This window comes from Hemicordylus capensis, chromosome 9 (genome assembly GCF_027244095.1).
Source record: "Hemicordylus capensis ecotype Gifberg chromosome 9, rHemCap1.1.pri, whole genome shotgun sequence".
NCBI lineage: Eukaryota > Metazoa > Chordata > Lepidosauria > Squamata > Cordylidae > Hemicordylus > Hemicordylus capensis.
Genome location: NC_069665.1, coordinates 11613761 through 11634026, shown reverse-complemented (window position 1 = coordinate 11634026; position 20266 = coordinate 11613761). Strand labels below are relative to the sequence as shown.

The following is a 20266-nucleotide window of genomic DNA, read 5'->3' as shown; positions in this document are numbered from 1 at the left end:
CTAACTCAATTTCTTTCTTTTGGTTTGCATAACCTACGCCGCCGAAAACTGTGTTTCGGTGGGGACCAAGGTACTTCTGATCTGGGGAGCACAGTTAGCCTTTGGCTCAAACTGAATTTGAGGGAGGAAGCCCCTCCCTCATTCCAGCTCCTCTTGGCTTGGGGGGCAGTCCTTCAGGAAAGAAGAAGCCCTGCACAGCCAGCTGCCCCTCCTCTCTGCTGTCTCACTGACTTCAGGTCAGTGAGACTGCAGCAAGTCTGAACAAGTGAGACGGCAAGTCTGGATGGGCAAGTGAGGGGAGGAGGCACAGAAATGTGGTCCAACAGTTCTGTATTTCATATGAACCGGGCCATTGCTTATCTTTCCACTTAGCTCACTTCTGAAGTCTGGAGATGATGATGATGATGATGATGATGATGATGATGATGATGATGATGATCTTTATGAGCTTTACTTCATGAGCTGAGCTTCAGTGAGGGGGTGGATTTTAAAACCTTGTCTCTGGGTCCACTCCAACCTTGCTATGCCCCTGGAGGAGCTAATTTCCTTTATGACAGCCAGGGAGTGAAATGCAAGGTATCCCTTCTATTTGGAGAATTTTGAGGGTCTGACCTGTTATAACAGATGCACTCACCTCTTATTAACATTCTTTGGAATTACATATACACACAGAGAAGAGGCAAGAAGCCAGATATCAGTTCAGGTCTGCTCTTTCTTAAAAGTAATGATGCTCTTAAGGCAGTTTTGCTTTAAGAACAGAGCTCATTTAATTTACTCAGACTTTGAAATCCTCTGTTCAAGAATAATTGCCTGGCATGTGGCTGCTAGCAGGAGAATTTTAATGAAAGACATTTTCCGAACTGCAAAACAAAATTATTAAATGCCTGATTAGGAGATCTGTGTCACTGGCACTGCTTCATTATGAGGAGAAGCCTGTTCACATTTCAAATCAACATGCCTTCCACAGCCCGAGTTTGCTGCTTATTAAAGGCCAGAACAAGTGCATGCTGTCTTAAATGTTGTTGGTAATTAGGAGTAAACTGCTTCTTCTTCTTCTTCTTCTTCTTCTTCTTCTTCTTCTTCTTCTTCTTCTTCTTCTTCCTCTTCCTCTTCCTCTTCCTCTTCCTCTTCCTCTTCACCACCACCACCACCACGACCATCATCATCATCATCATCATCATCATCAGGAGAACTGCAGTATATGCACTGGTCCAGTTTTCATGGTGCCCACTGATCACACAGTGATCTTTTAGACTCATGTACAATTCCCATTAATTTCTACCCTATATAATTTATTCTAGATTTAGCAGACAATATAAGATGGCAGCTCAGCTCACAAGATAAGATAAAGATTACTTAACATGACAGAACAGCAAGAATTTAAAGAAAGTACCAATGAAAGAAAGACGGAAAAAGAACAATTAATCCCTGTACCATTATTTATGAAATGGAAGAATCCAGGAAGAAAAATGAAGGGGAGTGGGGTTACACGATGATAATTTATAAAATTATGCATGGTGTGGAGAGAATTTTTTCCTCCTTTCCCCATTAGACTCTCGAGTCATCCAATTAAATGGATTGGCAGTAAATTCAGGACATGACAAAAGGAAGGGCTTTTTCACTCCTGGTTATGCTGGTTAAATTCTGGTTGTCTATCCTGCTTAGATGCTGGTTAACTGGAGTGGTTTGATGGGTTTCTGGGTCCCCACAATCAGCTCTACTGGACTCACTAATCCTGATTAACATTTTAACCAAGATCCTTGTGACTGTGTGAACTCAGCCATAATGAATGTATAGAAATCACTGACAAAAGATATAGAGCCGGGTCTCACGATCCGTGAGACCCAGTTTCTTTGGGTGAGTGGGGAGGGAGCCCTGGGTGGCCGGATTGGCCACCCACACGATTGCTGGCTCCGAGATGGAGCCGGCGGGGGCTGGGGAGCTCGGGGGGCGCGCAGCCCCCGCAAGCCCCAGTATGCCCTGCGCAAGCTGCTTTTAAGCCTCCCAGCCGGGGGCCTACTCATAAGTAGGCACAACTCGAAGCCAAACTGCAGCTAAGAATGATTCTAAAAACCACGTTTGCAGAGTGCTCGCTCCGCAAACCTGTTTTTTTAATCAGGAGTTCCCGAGCGGGTTACCCGCTCTGGAACCACTGGGCTTGTAGCTGAGCCCGGTGGTTTTCACGTATAACAAAAATCGGGCTAGGCTCTCCTAGCTCAATTTTTGCTAATTGTGTGAATGGCCCTATAGTGGTGACTTATTGGTCTGTAGAAGGGAATTAGATACATTCATCGAGGATGAGTCTATCAATGGCTATTAGCCAGGATAAATATGCAGAGCCTTCAGGGGCCGTATGCTTCTGAATTCCAGTTGCTCGAGCAGACAATAGCAGGGGAGGATTTTTGCCCTCATCCCCTGCTTGTAGAATATCCAGAGGTGGTTGTCCACTGTGGGGAGAATGATGATGGCTGGATGGACTTCTCTAGCAGGGATCTTCTGTTCTTAGAAGGAAATTGAAAGATGAAATTAGCCCTAAATGAGCAAAACATATTATAAAATTATCAGTGGTAAACATGAAACAAACCATATTTGGATAGCTTTGCAACAATGAATCTGGATTATCCATGGGGGTTATAAACCAGAACAGAATTCCCATAAATGCCTCTTTTTCTCTCTTAAGTAAACTCATGAAGATCTGATGGGTCTGCTACTCCACTGAAATATATTCCGAGCTTTGGCCAAAACTGAAGCACAGTGTGCGCGTGCGTGTGTGCCTGTGTGTTTGTATTCCATGCAATCTTGAAGGCTCAAAATAGATTTCAGCATGAAAATTAAAAATACCCCCCCACCACCACCACCATATCGTGTTTTGTGCTTGCAGCTTCTCCAGGTACTACAATGTTCTTTCATGGGACAAGTTTCCTTGTGAGGAACATGGACTGGAGATGTACAGTGTTCTTGTAATATCTGCATGATTACAAAACACAGATTTAGATATGCTGTTTTTTAAAATCACCATCAGTACCCTCAAAAGCTTTTTGATCACCCCTAGTCCAGGCTGCTTTTTTCCACCCACTTCCAAAGATTCAGTCTCCTATCTTGATTCCTGATTTCATTCCGGCTACTACACTATTTCTCTCCATCCTAACCTGAGCAGATGGAGTGTTTCCTGTCGCTAGCAGTCACCAACAATCAAAAGCCATCAACGCTCATTTAAGTAAGCAAGTGAGGTTGTGCACATGACCACTCTGGGGAGGGCATGCGGGGGGCCACCCCAGAGAGGTCATGTGCCTCTCTCCCCACACAATGATTGCCCTCCCCAGTTTACTCTGCCTCTTGTTGTGGCACATGAGCGATGCTACTGTAAGCAGCAGAGCAGGGAGCCGGCGGATGAAGTCTTCCAATATCCTCAACCCTCTTGCTGCCCAATTCTGTGTGTGCTCAGGCGGGCACCACGGCCGATTCTTGTGCTGGGGTTAAGGGCACACTTGCGCCCTTAACTCTGCCTTCAGACCAGTGTAAAAGGTTGGGTTGTTCATGAGAACAGCCTTAGTGTCTTCTAGTTATCAACACCCATTAAAGAAAAATGGCTAGCTATTAATGATGAAGGAAATTAAACAGAAGGTCATGGACTCATTTGACAGCCATAACAGGACCATACAGTATCTCCAGTATTTAAATTACACAGAAAATTTAAAGAGCAACAAGATTAAAGCACCCTCAACAAACCATCCGCCATTAATTGTCCCGCTCAGTGCCTCATCTCTTTTCCGAGAGATGAGGCCCCAACCACCCACCCACCCACTCTCCCTTTGTCATCCTTCCCACCTTTATAATGTACCAGTTGTTCAGTTTATTTGTTGCTGTCACTGGCCATAACAATAAAATATAATTAGAAAAGGGGGGATCATAATTTCAAAACCAATTAAAAGCAGGATTTCAACACAGGACAGAATCTGTCAGCAGAAATGTAATGGCAGAAGCTAATCAAATGTGAACTATCTAGTCGCCGAGTCTGATTCAGACATTATATTAAACATTTTGTAGTCTCATTCACAAGTCATATTCAACACATGTACAACCTGTGTGCAATGTATTTAGGTACGGATCTATTATTCACACATTATATTCAATCATGGCGAGTAAGAGAAGAGTTGGTCTTGTGGTAGCAAGCACAATTTGTCCCCTTAGCTAAGCAGGGTCCACCCTGGTTGCATATGAATGGGAGACTTGATGTGCGGGCACTGTAAGATATTCCCCTCAGGGGATGGAGCTGCTCTGGGAAGAACATCTAGGTTCCAAGTTCCCTCCCTGGCAGCATCTCCAAGATAGGGCTGAGAGAGACTCCTGCCTGCAACCTTGGAGAAGCTGCTGCCAGTCTGTGAAGACAATACTGAGCTAGATGGATCTATGGTCTGACTCAGTATATGGCAGCTTCCTATGTTCCTATGCTCATATGTTCCTTTTGGTAGCCTGCATCAGAGGTAGCTGTACCCAGGTTCACTCTTAAAAATGAATACAGTCATTTAAAGTCATTCACACAAAAACATGTACATTTGTACAGACACCGATATGCATGTATAAAATAGTGAGGTCATTCACACCACCACCCCCAGGCAGGTGTTGGGCAGGCTGGGTGGTGGGCACGTAGAAGGGGGTGGGGAAGGCTGGTTGAACTCACCTTCCCCCCAGACAAACACTGGTCTGTTGCTGGGAGTGTGGACCCACACTCCCTGATGATCCAGTCTGCGTCCCGGCCTCCGGATATCCCACAATGCATTGTGCAACATTCAATGTATTGGGGGATGCCCGCAGGAGATGTGCACTCTAGGTGTAAGTCTCTATGTCCACTGGGGCTGAACATAACTCCAGTGAACTCACAATCCTGGAGCCTGAGTTAAGGGCTTAACCTTAAGCCATCCTTAAGTCCTGCCCTGCCGGGATGGGGCCCAATCCCAGCACTTCTCACACGCAGCCTAACCCAGGCTGGACTTCCCTAGCCTGGGTTACGGTGCACATGAGAATATCAGTATCTCAATAGAACTGCTCTGAATGACTGTACCTGTGTTCATTTTAAAAAATGAGCCTAACTGCCCCATCAAATGTAGGGTATGGATGGGAAATGCACTGCTGTACCTGAATAATGGAATCACATGTGAATAAAGGCATCCATGTTCAGTTCTGGATGTGCGTCCCTTGCACGCAGATTCTGCATCTATTGAATATAATATATGAATTGGGCTACAATTGACTACATTTTCATCACATGATTTTTGTCAGCATGTTTCATGTGGCCACCCCAAGGAAAAGGGGAGCCCATATATTCTCTTTATTATTAGTTTATTTATTTGTTTGTTTGATTGATTTGATTTGTATACCGCCCTTTTAAAATGGCTCAGGGCTAATTTCATCTTTTTGACCCATCAGGGGCAAAACCAGTTTTGGGGCAAAGATCAAATGTGGAGGGGGAAGGAAAAGCTTAAAAACACCTCCTCTTCCTCCGGCACCAGAGTCCAGATCTGATTCAGGCACACACATGTCACAGTTGTGTTTACTTGTGGAGGAAAAACCCACAGGATATCTGTTCCTGCATCCCCTTCTATCACATCCAACTTTGTCCTTCAGATTATTTGCCACCCAGCCCACGAGATCTGAAGTTACGTTCGGTGAGTTGTGCCAGCACTGTGTACAGATCTGTCAAAACAGGTCTGATTGCAGGACTAAATCTTCTGAGCTTTCAATCTTTTATTCCTATGCATTCCTCCCCCGCCCCACTTTATGCTCATCTAGGGAATTCAGATTGTGTACTTTCCAGCCTTAGCTTCACATCCTCGTGGATTTCATCTTTGACAAACCTATTTCCCTGCCCTGCAAGTTTCCTATCACAAATCCATCATAATTTCACTGGTTGATGCTAGTTCAGCTCAGTCAAGATTTCTTATCTGCCAAATATTTTTCCATCTCTAAAGTAAATTCACAGACAGTCTGGCTGTACGTGGATACCTGAGCAGTCAGGAGAGTTAATGAATTTTACATACAGTTGCAGTTAAATTAAAAAAAAAAGATTACCCTAGAAACATGCACTCCCAGTATTAATCATAATATTTAAAGGTTTGACAGGAAACTGGAACTTGCTGGAGCCTGGATTCGGAATAATTGCCCACATACAAAGATCCAAGCTACAACTAAGACACGCATAGTCACACGTTAAGCCTCTGGATAATAAAAGGCCTGCTTTGCTTTGTGTCTTCACAGACTTTAATGGTATGGCACGATGATACAGAGACTTGGAACAATTTTTGTTTCTCCCCGAGCATGTTATAGTAAGAGCAAGGCGTATGGCTGATAGATGAGAGACAGGGAGTGGGGGATCTTATTTTATTCCAAATCCCTGAGAAGGTCTTTGCTGAAAGTTAACTGACAATTACAGATTCTTAGGATTTCTATAGTTCTTGAATGTGTTTGTTATGTGCCATTAGTCAGCAGGTGAAGCCCTACACTTATAGCAATACCCTTCAGTAACAGCTTGGGAACATCTAACGCTGATTGATGGCAAGTCACCTGAAATTGGTTGGCAGAATTTCCAATTTTCTGTGGGGAAATTGCTTATTTCACTGAGTCTATTCCCATTTTTGCAAGTGGACAGCAAGCTGAGATTATACATTATTATGTGTCTGACTAAAATGGTGATGGATGGTGTCACACATTTAAAGAGAATTAAACATTTCATTTAGGGCTGGGCTTGGAGGGGGAGGCTCGAATAACTCAAATACAGGCTGGCTTTGTCTCCTCAACTTTTTCTTAAATCCCTTCGACCGCCTTTGTTCACCCACACTTAGAGCAAAATTGCTACATCTTAAATATTTAAATGGGGAATGAGTTCTAATTGTACTTTTCAAATATTCAGAAGCTCTCAGCACCTTTGTAAATATATTTAACTCTTCTTCGCATTGATCAAGAGACTGTCTGCGCAGAATAGTGTTACACTTTTTAACCTGGGCATTAATTAAAGATTCAATGAACATCAATTTCTTCTATTCCCAAGGCAAAAATTACATATATGAACAGATGAAGCTATCTTATATTAAGCCAGGATACCTCTTCCAATCCATCTAGGAGAGTTGTCCTTGGACTACATCTTCCATCAAGGCCATTGTGGCTGATGGGAGTTGTAGTCTGACAACATCTGTGGACCCTAGTTTGAGAACCCCTGATCTAGGAACATTGGTCCTCCCCTCCACCCACAAACTGTGGGTAGAAACACAGGAAGCTACCTTCTAGCGAGCCTTGGTCCATCTAGCTCAGTATTGTCTACACAGACTGGCAGCAGCTTCTCCAAGGTTGCAGGCAGGAGTCTTTCTCAGCCCTACCTGGAGATGCCAGAGAGGGAACTTGGAACCTTCTGCATGCAGGTGCTCTTTCCAGATCAGCCCCACCCCTTAAGGGGAATATCTTACAGTATGCACAAATATAGCCTCCCATTCAAATGCAAACCAGAGCAGACCCTGTTTAGCAAAGGGGACCATTCATGCTTGCTACCACAAGACCAGCTCTCCTCCCCGGAATATATTTGCCCAAGCCTCCATATTATAAGCATGGTACAAGGCTTGATGGGGATGAGACTAGCAGCCTCATGCACGGTGGCTAGTTTCAGTGGGGTGGGAGAGAGGGAATGTACCAGTAAAAGATGGCTTCACCTGCTCTGTGGAACATCACCTGCAGCAGCAATATCCCATCATCCCACCGGATTAGGCCAGTGCAGGCTAAGTGGCTCCCATAAAAGGCCACAGAAGGATGTTTTGGGTCTTCCTTTGCTGAGGACCTAGGGAGGGTTTGTTGCACCCCCAGGACACGCTTAGTTGGAATAAAATAGCGCCATTTTATTAATGTACAACAGAAAAAGACTTGCAACGAGGTACCTAACTAACCAGAGTGTGGGTACTCCTCCCATGTGGGACCACCTCCTAGGGAGGGACGTCCCACACCAGGGCAAAGGGCCGGGTACTAATTTGGTCAAGATCCTGAGTTCCTCTTACCATGAGGCTTTCCCCAACTGCCTGGAATGGAGGCCTCCGGGACCCACTTGGCCCGCCTCCTTCCATCATTGGTTGACCCTTGTCACATGGAGGGGGAGGCAAGATGGCACCCGTGCCTGCCTCATGTGATGGGGGCACAACCCCTTCCCCCCACCTCATCACGCTGGCATAGTGGTGGGGATTGGCATTCCCTTACCACCACTTCTCTGTACTGCCAGGATAAAACGTTGCCTAAGGCTGATTTGAAAATTCGTCACCATCCTAAGTGCTAAGGGGGCTTGGGATGGAATGGTAAAACAGGACAGCCAGGAACGACTACTCTTTCTCTCCTTCCTAGGGTGCATCTTGTTTCTGATAACTGTGGCAGAGGCCAAGGGAAGGGTGTGTGTGAGGAGTTCGGAGGAGCACACTGTCTTGCATGCAGAAGGAAAGAAGAAGTGTAGGTACCAAAATACAGTCCCCCGCCACAGTTCTTGTGCAGAAATCAAATGGTGCACTTTGAATGTACGTAGATTTCAGAGATGTGAACTCCAATATGGTAGTGGATTGTCCTCCATGACCTAATATCAGTGAAATGCTGCTTACTCTGAAAGAGATGTCTGGGTTCACAACTTTGGACTTGTCTCCAGCCATTCATCAGATTCCTCTGCTTGTTATTTCTCGCAAATACACAGCCTTCATTAGCCCAGAGGATCTTTTTCCATTCAAAAGACTGCCCTTTGGATTAGCCTCAGGAACTTTGGTATTTCAAAGAATGAAGCATGCACTTTTGAGGGACTTCAAATCGAATCACTTACTTTCAGGATGACATTTTAGTGTGTGGCCCAGGCCATGCAGAGGCCATGTGTGCAGGTGCCCAGCCCCCAACATGGCCGCTGGGCCGCTGGGTGAAGGCTGAAAACTAGCCGAAGAACACCCGAACCGGACAAGGAGGTGATTTAAAAGGCCAGTGGGGGGAGGGGAAACCTCCTCAGACACCCCCCACTGCCTCCAGGACCCTCCCCCGAGGGGAGTAAAAGGTTAAAAAAAACCTTAAGAATTTAAAGATCGTGAACCCCCCAAATTGAACTGGGGGGTGGTTTGAGGGGGTGACAGACTGAACTGGCCTGGTTGGGTTCAAGGCCAGTCTGGTCTCAAACTGAACCGGGCCAGCTGGTTCCATGCACATCCCTAATCTCAAGCGTGCCCTAAACCTTGGCTAACAGCTGGGGCACCCAACAGGGTTTGCTGCCATGCTGCCGCTGGGAGCTGTATGGCTCCTGGCATTTCCCATGCACCAGCAAAACCAGGCTGGACATTCCTAGCCTGGTTTTGCCTGCACATCTGAATAGCCCCTTTGTCTTGCTGAACAGCTGAGACAATATCAGCAATCAAAGAAGCAAAGCAAAAACTTATGACCCAGCTCCACCACCTCTTGCAACACTAGAGCAGTTTTATTCAGATCTCATTTTCAAAAATACTCTTAAGAAGTTCCTGAGCCTATTATTTCCTTTCTTTCATTATGATCATATTATTTCTAAAAGTTCAGGCTAAATGAAACTGTAGATCCGTATGTAGTGAGAGGCAAACATCACTGACAGCTGCACATTTATCCATTTTCATCCCTTTCAGTGGAATACGTGGAATGAATTGAGATTCAGGAAGGTTGGAACTGCTGTTTATTACATGTTTATTACATGTGCAGTCAGAATGTACTTCTGACTGCAAAGAGCTCATCGGAACTTTCAGACATTTAAGAACCAACCAGATCATATCTATTTCTTAATTAAATACGGTCACTCTTGAACATTCTCCTGATTCAGGTGTTATAAAATTGCACGACTGCAGTCGTGTACAGTGGTGCGAGTGTGGTTTTTCTGAAGAGGGAAGTGCCCTGACCGTGATGGTCAACCCAGCCTTGCAATCACAGGATTGTTTGCCATCACATTCAGGGCTCTTCCTACTTCGGACAAGCAGTCATGGAATTGTCCATCATTATGGGTAGGGCTCTTCTGAGTGGCAGAACAATAGGGTGACTGATGCGGCAGGGGCGGGATTTCCTGCCCCTTTGCACTGCTGTAAAGGGCTACAGGGTTGTGGTTTTTTAATGAGGCTTTTGTTAATACTAATTCAGAAGAACTATTCATTAGTTAAAGACCTTTAATATAGGGATTCCTAGATCCCCATCAGTTCATGCAGACTTATTTCTCCACTACTTTTTAAAACTGCAAACATGAGGGTGGAGCTTATTTTCTGCCCTCGCAAAGAGGCTGGAGAGTAGCTGCAGCGAAGTCTTGTTCTGCAGCTGAGCAGAAGCAGCACAGCCCTCAGGGGCAAATTTGTGGAAATGAAAAAGGCTTTTGAATGGACAGAAGTGATAATTGCTTCCCCATCCTCCTCCACGCACTGCACTGTAGAAAAAGCCTCTGCCACAGCTCCACCACCCCTCTCGGTGAGGGCAGAAGAGTTCTGCACTTGTATCACTGTGTAGCATGTCTTATATGTTTTGCCTTTCTTTTAAAAAAAGAAAGAAAAAAAACATATATATACTAAAAAGAGGTTTTCTGTGGAAATATACAGTAAAACAAATCACACCTTCATACCCAAGGTTCTTCACATGGAGGAGTCTTGTATATAATGAATGAACAGCAAGAGCTGAATAAATGAAATACGCTTAGTGTCGCTGCAGATGTGAAAATGATGACCAGATACCATTCTGAAAAGCAGAACTGATTAAGATGGCACATGTTGTAGGTTGTCTTACATATGCACCATTTATCCTTGTTTACAATGAGCAGTCCCTGCTTTCTGGTACTTATGTCTAGAAAATCACTGCCTGGTTTTATTTCTGTTTTGCCTTTCAGAAAGATTTGAGGATGCCTTTTAAAAAACCAATGTGCGTGTATCACGTGCCCACTCGAATTCTTCAGGATTCCGATACCTCCCCAGTACTCTACACATCTCTTAGCAAATAGCAACTTAAGAGGGGAGATTTTTTCTCTCCATATTATGTTGTGAAGGTGATACATTCCTTCAAGAGGATGACCTCAAAACAGTGGTGCATCAGCTGGTAACCTCCAGGCTTAACGATTGCAATGTGCTCTACGTGGGGCTGCCTTTGTATATAGTTCAGAAACTTCAGTTAGTTCAAAATGTGGCAGCCAGATTGGTCTCTGGAGTAACCCGTGGAGACCATATCATGCCTGTTCTGAAACAGTTACACTGGCTGCCAATATGTTTCCAGGCAAAATACAGTGCTGGTTATTACTTTTAAAGCCCTGAACAGCTGAGGCCCAGGTTACCTTAGAGAGTGCCTTTTCTGCGTGATCCCCATCGCATGTTAAGGTCATCTGAGGAGGTCCCTCTCCAGTTACCACTGGTATGTTTGGTGGCGACTCAGAGGCAGGCCTTCTCTGTAGCTGCTCCTGGGCTGTGGAATGTACTTCTGGCAGAAATCTATTATCTGAGTTCATTACTGGCCTTCTGGAGAGCCCTTAAAACCTATCTGTTAGGCCTGGCCTTCCGGGGTTTTTAAACTGTAAATGTTTGGCTAGGATTTCCAGGGTTTTAAAAACTGTTTTAAATGTTTTAATTGTTAATGGTTTTATGTTGTTTTTATAGTTTCCAGTTAACTGTTAATTGATGTTAGAAGTTTTGGTTTTAATGCAAACCACCTTGAGCCACTTTTGAAAGGTCAGTATAAAGATCAAATAGATAGATAGACTATTTATCTATTTACCAAAAATCAGCCCTCTGACCAATCACTCTGCAATTGGGGTGGTAGCCTCCACCCATTAGGCACTACCACCCCACCCCACTCTTCTGGCCCAGATCCCACTTTCTGCCCCCGATCTGCCCCAAAGACACTAAAATTTCAAAAATTCCCCAAAAATCAGCCCTTTGCCCAATCCCCCTGAAATTTGGGTGGTAGCCTCCACCCATTGGGCACTACCACCCCAAATCACTCTTTTGGCCCCAGGACCCATTTTTCTAATCTGAATCGATTTGGATTTGGATTTGGATTAATTTGGCTCCGAACTGAATCAGGGGTGATTTGGGTGGGCAAAATTCGGGCACAGAACAGGGGTGTTTTGGTTCGGGTACAAACCGAAACACCAAAAATCCGAATTGCACACCCCTAATAGATAGATAGATAGATAGATAGATAGATAGATAGATAGATAGATTCTCTCTGTTGTGCTGGCCTATTCCCATCAGCTTGTTTTATGTTTCTAAAATAACCAAAGAAGGGTGGTATAGAAATCAATCAATCAAATAAATAAATTAAATACATAAATAAGGGAGAATAACATTGCTGTTGGCAGGGTGGCACTCCTCCTGGCTGTTAGTGGCTGCCATTTTACCCCAGGAGCCCCGTAGAGCAAAGGTTCTCAAACTTGTGGCTGGCCAGGCAACCCAAGTGGGTGAAGTTTGATTCTCAGTCAGCATTTTAGAGGCAACTTCTTTTGCCCCACCCAGAAGCATAGTGTGGGTTTGGGCTATTTGCTCTCCATCAGATTGGCAGGTGGTGGGAATCTTTTTTGCCTACCCTATGTTGATCTCCATAGTTACCTCTGCTAACTGAGCAATGAGGCACTTTTGAAGTACTGATTCTCTTTTATTAAGCAAGGGGAGAGCAACTGGCCCTATCCATCCCCAACGCAGCATCCCTCCAGTGGTTGCTGTTGCTGTCTACCTTGTGTTTCTTTTTAGACTGCGAGCCCTGTAGGGACAGGGAACAATCTTATTTATTACTTTTTCCCCACATAAATCTCTTTGAGAACCTTTGAAAAAGTGATATGTAAATATTTGTAGATGTAGTTGGGCTCATTTTCTGATCACAAATGCAAGTACAGCGCAGGATCTGGGGAATGCATAATGTATTAGTGTTTGATGTGAGCAGGTCAATCCCTAGATGCTTAACAGCTTGGGAAGGGCTGGTTGGGGTCTTTCTCTAACCTCCTGGGACATTGCCAAAGGCTGTGAGGCTTAGGGTGGGGGTTGATGCTCCATGAAGATCCCTGATTCCTTTGGTTGGCAAGAGAGGACAACTGATCTGATAGTAGCAAGCATGAATTGTCCTCTTTGCAAAGCAGGATCCACCCTGGTTGCATTTGAATGGAAGACCACAAGTATGAGTACTGTAAGAACTTCCCCTTAAGTGATGGAGCCGCTCTGGGAAGAGCACCTGCAGGCTCTTATGCAGAAGGTTCCAGGTTCCCTTCCTGGCATCTCCAAGATAGGGCTGAGAGAGATTCCCACCTGGGGCGGGGTATAAATATTTTAAATAAATAAATAAATAATAAAGCCTATCCAGTCCAGCATCCTGTTTCCCACAGTGGCCCACAGGGTGCCTCTGAGAAGCCCACAGGCAAGAGGTGAGGGCATGCCCTCTCTCCTGCTGTTGCTTCCCTACAACTGTTATTTAGAGGCATCTTGCTTCTAAGGCTGGAGGTGGCCTCCATTTGAAGTGTGGGTTAACCTTTTCAAGCTATATGGATACCAAAAACCTTGCATACACAAGACCCTTAAAAGTTGAAAGTGATTATTTTATAATGGTATTTACAAATGTTCTAAATGTTAAGGAATTAGAGAGAGGGGAAACAAAGTAATAACCCAAAACATTAAAGTGTTATATTTGTTTCTGAGCAAAAGTCTGTCTCTCGTTGTTTGAAGTTTGTTTTCTTTTGTATCGTTCTTCAAAAAATGAAAAATATAGAGGAAAAGCTCCCAATTATTCTCACTGTTTGTGTCTGTTCCTCATTGCGCCTTGCTGAAGACCTTGTTGCCTGCATGTTGTATTCATTTACTGAATGCTGTATTCATCTACAAAAACATTTCCTGTTTAACAGCCAGGAAAATGTCTGTTCTTTAGATAAGCTAGGGCTTTTCCAGACTGCATTATGCTGCGTGCTTTTAAAAGCTTACACGGTATTTTCTTACCCGCACAATCCATTTGCTTCCCAGATCCTTCCATGGTCTCTTGTAGCTTCTTAGATTTTTCCTTAGCACATTTTGACACTCTGTTTACATGCTGAGGACCTTCGTGTACCACCTGCTGGCCAGTGCTTGCAAACCTGTAACTTTTGCTTAGGTAAAGGTAAAGTGTGCCATCGTGTTGATTTTGACTCCTGGCGACCACAGAGCCCTGTGGTTATCTTTGGTAGAATACAGGAGGTAGAATCCAAAGGAGGTAGAAGGAGCCAGTGTGGTGTCATGGCTAGAGTGCTGGACTAGGACCTCTGAGTCACCATTCAGCCATGAAACTAGATGGGTGACCCTGGGCCAGTCACTTCTCTCTCAGCCTAACCTACTTCACAGGATTGTTGTGAGGAGAAACCTAAGTACCTAACCTAAGGACACCGCTCTGGGCTCCTTGGAGGAAGAGCAGGATATAAAATGCAAAAAAAAAACACCCATTGGTAGAATACCATTGCCTCCTTCTGTGCAGTATGAGATGATGCCTTTCAGCATCTTCCTATATCGCTGCTGTCTGATATAGTACCAGTGGGGATTCTAACCAGCAACCTTCTGCTTGCTACTCAAGCATTTCCCCACTGTGCCACTTAAGGTGACAACGTTTGCTTACTACTTTACAAATCTTTTTGTAGTTCTACTTTTTAAAGCCTCTTAAAAATGCATTGAGGGCCAATCGTCGTGAAAAAATCTGGGCAGTGCAGTCCGCTGTCTGAACAGCCTACATCTGTGACTGTAACGAAGCAGCTATAGATCCCTTTGCCGACTGAACATCCCTCTGCTGTGACCATAGTCAAACTGCTATGAATCACCTTCTCACACAAAGGCTTTCTAACAAGGGGGGAAATACAAAAAAAGAAAGAAAGAATTGCCGTGCAATGCGTCAACCTTTCAAAATGACCTGGTTCGGCATATGAAATGACACATGGTACATGGGCATCATAATATTACTGTAAATAAACATGTGCCTGTGTCTGCCTTGGACACAATGTACATCCAGCCAACTACTACCCCAACTCCAGCTGCTGTTGGACTACACATCATCATCATCTTCCCATCATCCCTGACTATTGGCCTGTTGTGGAAGTTGTAGCCCAACAATGGTGGGAGGTGCACACTTGTTCTAGAGCTGGCCTGCACAACATAAGGCCCGGGGGTCAGATTTGGCCCACAGGGACTATTTTACTCACCCCTGGGGTATCCTGCAGCCAAAACAGGAGCTGGAAACTGCTTTATAGCACCATCCTATGCATGCTTTCTCATAAATCTGTTCCATGGGCCCCTGCACGCCTAGTTGTGGATGGTTCACAATCCTGAGAGCAACCTTGGCTCTCCAGCTGTTTTTGAACTACAACTCACATCATTCCCAGCCACCATAAATAGTGGCTGGAGATGGTGGGAGCTCTAGTTCAGCAGCAGCTGGAGAGCAGTGTTTGCCTACCCCTTCTAGAGACCCTGGAGGAGGACAAGAGTTGGAATCTGGAAAGAAAGCTCTAGCCACTCACAGCAACAGCAGTCAACGGTAGCCTCCACAGAGGCAAAATAGGGACGAAATAGGGAGCGGGACCTGGAAAGCAAGGTTGTGCCTGGCGAAAAGGAACAATGACTTGGATGCAGTGCAGCAAGGCACACACACCCAAGAGGAATGTGGGTTCACTGGCTGCGTGGCGTTCACCACTCTGTCGCCACTCCTAATGTAGGTGCAGAAAGGTCCTTGCCAATGACATTCGCCATCATCATTACTGTGCCCAATTCCTAACGATGAGGCAGAGGCCACCTTCGGCCATAATGCGGAATCGCAGGTCTAATGAATCCATGGTTTCACGCCTTGCTCTCCAATCTGCATCCGGACTTACTAAAGATCATCCTCTCTGCAGTCCATGAGACTACAGACAGGTGAAGGAGCTGGCTGTGCAGGCTTCCTTCATCCATGAAGGACAGCCCATAAGGGATGAGCACAAAACCATTTTGCACAGTTCGGTTCGAGGCCAAACCAGACTCAAACTGGACTGGGCATAGCACTCTTGAACTTGGTGCCTAATTTGGGGGTGCCATCCACATTTAAATTAGTAAGAAAAAAGACATACTCTCTGCCGCTGGGTTCAGCAGCCCCAGGAGGAGCTGCTGCAGCCATGGGGGGAGGGTCTCCAGTGTCTTCCCCTCCCCCTGCTGGCCTCCCCAGTCTCCTGATGGCCATTTTGGCCCTTTGAGCCTGTGTGGCATCCATTATGGAGGCTGCTGCACATGCACACAGGTCATTTGCATGGCCAGGACACCTTGGGAAACCTTGTGAAAACTGAAGGTACAATTATTGATTTATTGATTTGATTTGATTTGTATACCGCCCTTCTAAAATATCTCAGGGCGGCTTACAATTAAACCGGTTTACAATTAAATCATATCTTTAACCATGGTTTCCCACATTTGGATGACTAGTTTGCATAACTGGAGGTGAGGGGACCTCCAGTTTTATGTTACATGCATGTGTGGCCAGAGTTTTGGCACAACGCCTCCTGTGCCTTCACTATGCACAGAAACAGAGTGATGAGTGACTCACAGCCAGTGAGCCTGCATCCCTCTTGGGTGCACGGCTCACTGTGCTGTATGTAAACCAGAGGCAGTGTATGCAAGTGCACAAAATAATTTACTTATGAAGTGTTGTAAGAGTATACTTGATATCTAAGGAGGCAAAGCCATATAAGCTTGTTCTCCAACTATATTGCTGATGATGCAAGTACCATCGTAGCAAAATGGGTCTTGTGGAAATCAGAGCGCGAGAGAATCATACTCACACTGAGAAGGGAAACATACTGATAAAGGTCTGAAGGAGATTTGGAAAGAATGAAAATGCACACAATCTCAAGCAGATTCCTTGCATCTGAATATGACTGCAGGACTTTCCGTTTATATAATTTATCGAGTATGAAGTGTACTTTTCCTACTATGGGTTTTCAGATGGGAAAGGGTGTGGACTATTCTGCAGGGATTCAGGCAAAGGGAAAACTTGAGGAGCAACTCCTCACTTTTCAGGGGGAGAGGAAAGACTGTTGTGGGGGAGAGAAATGGAAGATATGTCTTATTAGGTGGTGGCCCCCTTAGCTAAGCAGGGTCCACCTTGGTTACATTTGAATGGGAGACTACATGTGAGCACTGTAAGATATTCCCCTCAGGGGATGCAGCCACTCTAGTAAGAGCATATGAGGTTCCATGTTTCCTCCCTGGCATCTCCAAGACAGGACTGAGAGAGACTCCTGCCTGGAACCTTGGAGAAGCTACTGCCAGTCTGTGTAGACAATACTGAGTTAGGTGAACCAATAGTCTGACTTAATATATGGCAGCTGCCTAGGTTCCTGTGTTCCAGAGTATTAACCCCTTGTGTCTTGAAAACAGTTACTCCTGAAATAAATCACCCCAGTCATCTCTTTTATCCCCAGTGAAACATTTCAGCCCATTTTAGCATTGCTCCTCCAATTGCACATTTTATGATTTACAGCTAGATTCTGTGTTTTAATTAAATATAAAATGATTGTTGAAGAAGAACTTATTGGGTATTTTAAAGATTAATCTAATAGTCGTGTAATTAGCTGCAAAATTACCGATTCAAGAAATGTCTTATTTTGTTCATACAAGTACATGAATTTGTAAGAAATTTGTAGATATTTAATTAACATTTATCAAAATAGCCTACAGCAAATTAAATATTAATTGTTCAAACAGCGACATTTAGCAAGCACGTTCAGCAATAACAGACTTGTATGCTGGGAATATGATAAAAGATCTTTACCACATATTGTGTCAAACATGGTCTAGGTAAAGGCTTTTACCTCTGACACATTCACTAATATGAGTGTCTTATGACATAATATTAGTATGTCATTTTGCCATATTTCCATATGCAGATGACACTGTCACTCTCTTGCAAACACCAATAGGATTAAGAAGAGCTTTATGCTCTCTTGCCAGATATTGTGATGAACCATCTTTAGAAATAAATGGAGCCAACCAAGATACTGGTGTTCACAAAGAGACCAACGATCCAGAATTGCCCCTAAATGGTCACTCTTTAGAACAAGTTAAGTATTTTAAGTACCTTGGTGTAATTTTTCAGGCCTCGGGGAGAAGGTGTACGCACTGAGAATATGTAACGCAGAATGCACACAAGACTGCTTTGTGTGGGTGACGAAATGGCAAATGCAGTTCAATGTAAGAAAGGATAAAGTGATGCATATTGGGGCAAAATCCCCAACTTTATTTATTTATTTAAAATATTTTTATACCGCCCCCCAAACTTAATGTTAGGTTATGATGCAGGCACTGCAACACAAAGGCCTGATTGATGAACATCTTAGGCACATGTTTGTTGTTAAGAAGAGTCCTTGTCAGTCCCTAGACAGCATACAGTTCAGGGAGCACTGGTCAGGCGCTCTTCTAATCACCAAAAACATCACCAGCTCAAAATGTTGTATGGCTTGGGGCTGTTGACATGGAGGCAGTTACCTGACCTTAGGCTGGCTAAGAAGGACAGCATCAGCTCTAGGCAGGATGTTTTCTGGACCCAAGGAGCTTTTACCTTTTGCATTATAGGCCAGACTTGCCCAAGATGGCAAGTCTTTAGGGACTGCACTGTAGAGCATGGAGAACCAATCCCCTTCGAATCTAAATTATCAGTCAATAAGGTTGTGGCCCCTTTTACCCAAAGTAATGGTGTCTCGTGTCTTCATTTTATCTGGGTGCAACAGAGCCTTCCCTCGGGGGCGGGAGGGCGGGGACTCTTTTGGCAGTTTGCTCCAAGCCAACACTGGAGCAACATCCCTCTTATGTTGCTAGACCCAGCTCCTGCCTGGAGCTAACCAAAGTCCGGACCTTTCCCCACTCAGAGCTCTCTGCGGTCTATGTCCTTCCCAGATCCCTGGCTCAGCCAAGAACAGGATAGTTGCAAAAGGCCTCTAATCACTTGGGGAAACATCACTGCACAGATGCAATCACAGCAGAGAAATGTGCTTATTCCATCCCCAACATCAGCACAGAAAGGGCCTTCAAATGGGCCCTAGTTATTTTTGTCAGACTCATCCTGGATTGTCTGCTTCTTGTTTGTGTTTCAGAAGGCCTCTTTGCTACCTCATTGCCCTCAACTTCTTGGAATACCAAGGAGAATGGAATTTGACCCCTGGGAGAGAACACCAGGAAGACATCATGTCAACCATCCGGTTAATTCACTATTCTACAGATTGACTCGTTACGGTTGTGGGATGAAGGAATCAGATGTTTCCCCAGATTCAGTGAGTAAATGGGCTTGGTGAATAAAATGTTCCTTCCAAAATGAACATTCAGACATATTGGAATCTGATGATGTCGTTGAATATATGACAGGTTTTCCAAATCAATCTCCCAAACTGCCTTCCATGAGCTCCCAGCCCTTTAGTATGACTGTTCTGACTTCCTTAGGAGCAGAAATGGTAGTAAAAAGGGAGAGGGTCATTTTTCACCTTACCCATTTCCCTACCCCTCCCTCCCTCTCAGGCATTTAAACACCAGGTGGGATAGGTGAGATCTGGTGTGACAGAGGTGGGGCACTGCCTCCACCATCAGCCTGGCCCTAGGGCTGGCACACCCATTAGGTGAAGTATGTGGTCATCTAGGGCACCAAGAAGGGAGGGGTGCCGATGACAAGGGTCATGGGCAATACGAACAAGATTGCCTTTTTGCAGTGTTTTAGCCATGCACATATGATTATCCATATGGCAGAACTGGAAAAATAGAACAGAACTGGATTGAAATACATGGTAAACCTTGCATGCTCCCATTTTGGATACGGGATTAAATTTCGGAAGTTACTTAAACTGAAGTTCCGGAGGAGTGGAATTCATGGCAGAACCCACCCACGAAGGGATGAAGGGATCTAATAGGAGAAATATGCTTCCCACCTCTAGTCCTCCAACATTTCAAAGTCTCTTCTACCTTCCTCCACTTCCTGCCATAAAGAAGCAGGAGATGGGGAACCCATCTAAGGTCATGATCTCCCCAGAAGTGGCTGGTGTGGGTGCTACTGAGGGCAGCAATGAGAGGCACCTTTAAATGTAAATTAATAGGTGCTTACCTCTGCTACAACCACACCTGAATGCTGCTCCTAGCAGCAGAGGTAAGCACCGATTAATTTACAATTAAAGGTGCCTCTCATATCCCAACCACACTGGCCGCTACTGGGGGAACCATGACCTTACAGACATTCAGTATCAGACATTTTTGAGACATCCTGATTAAGCCGGCTGCGTTTT

General features: G+C 44.8%; 1 long non-coding RNA gene across 1 annotated transcript in view; it reads right to left on the bottom strand.

Moving 5' to 3' along the window:
• Nucleotides 1-1981: 1981 nt before the first annotated feature.
• Nucleotides 1982-20266, bottom strand: part of LOC128334505 (uncharacterized) — a 121729-nt gene continuing 103444 nt past the window's right edge. The window contains exon 4 of the long non-coding RNA XR_008311294.1: nt 1982-2501. This is a non-coding gene — a long non-coding RNA (uncharacterized LOC128334505). The remainder of the gene's footprint in view (nt 2502-20266) is intronic.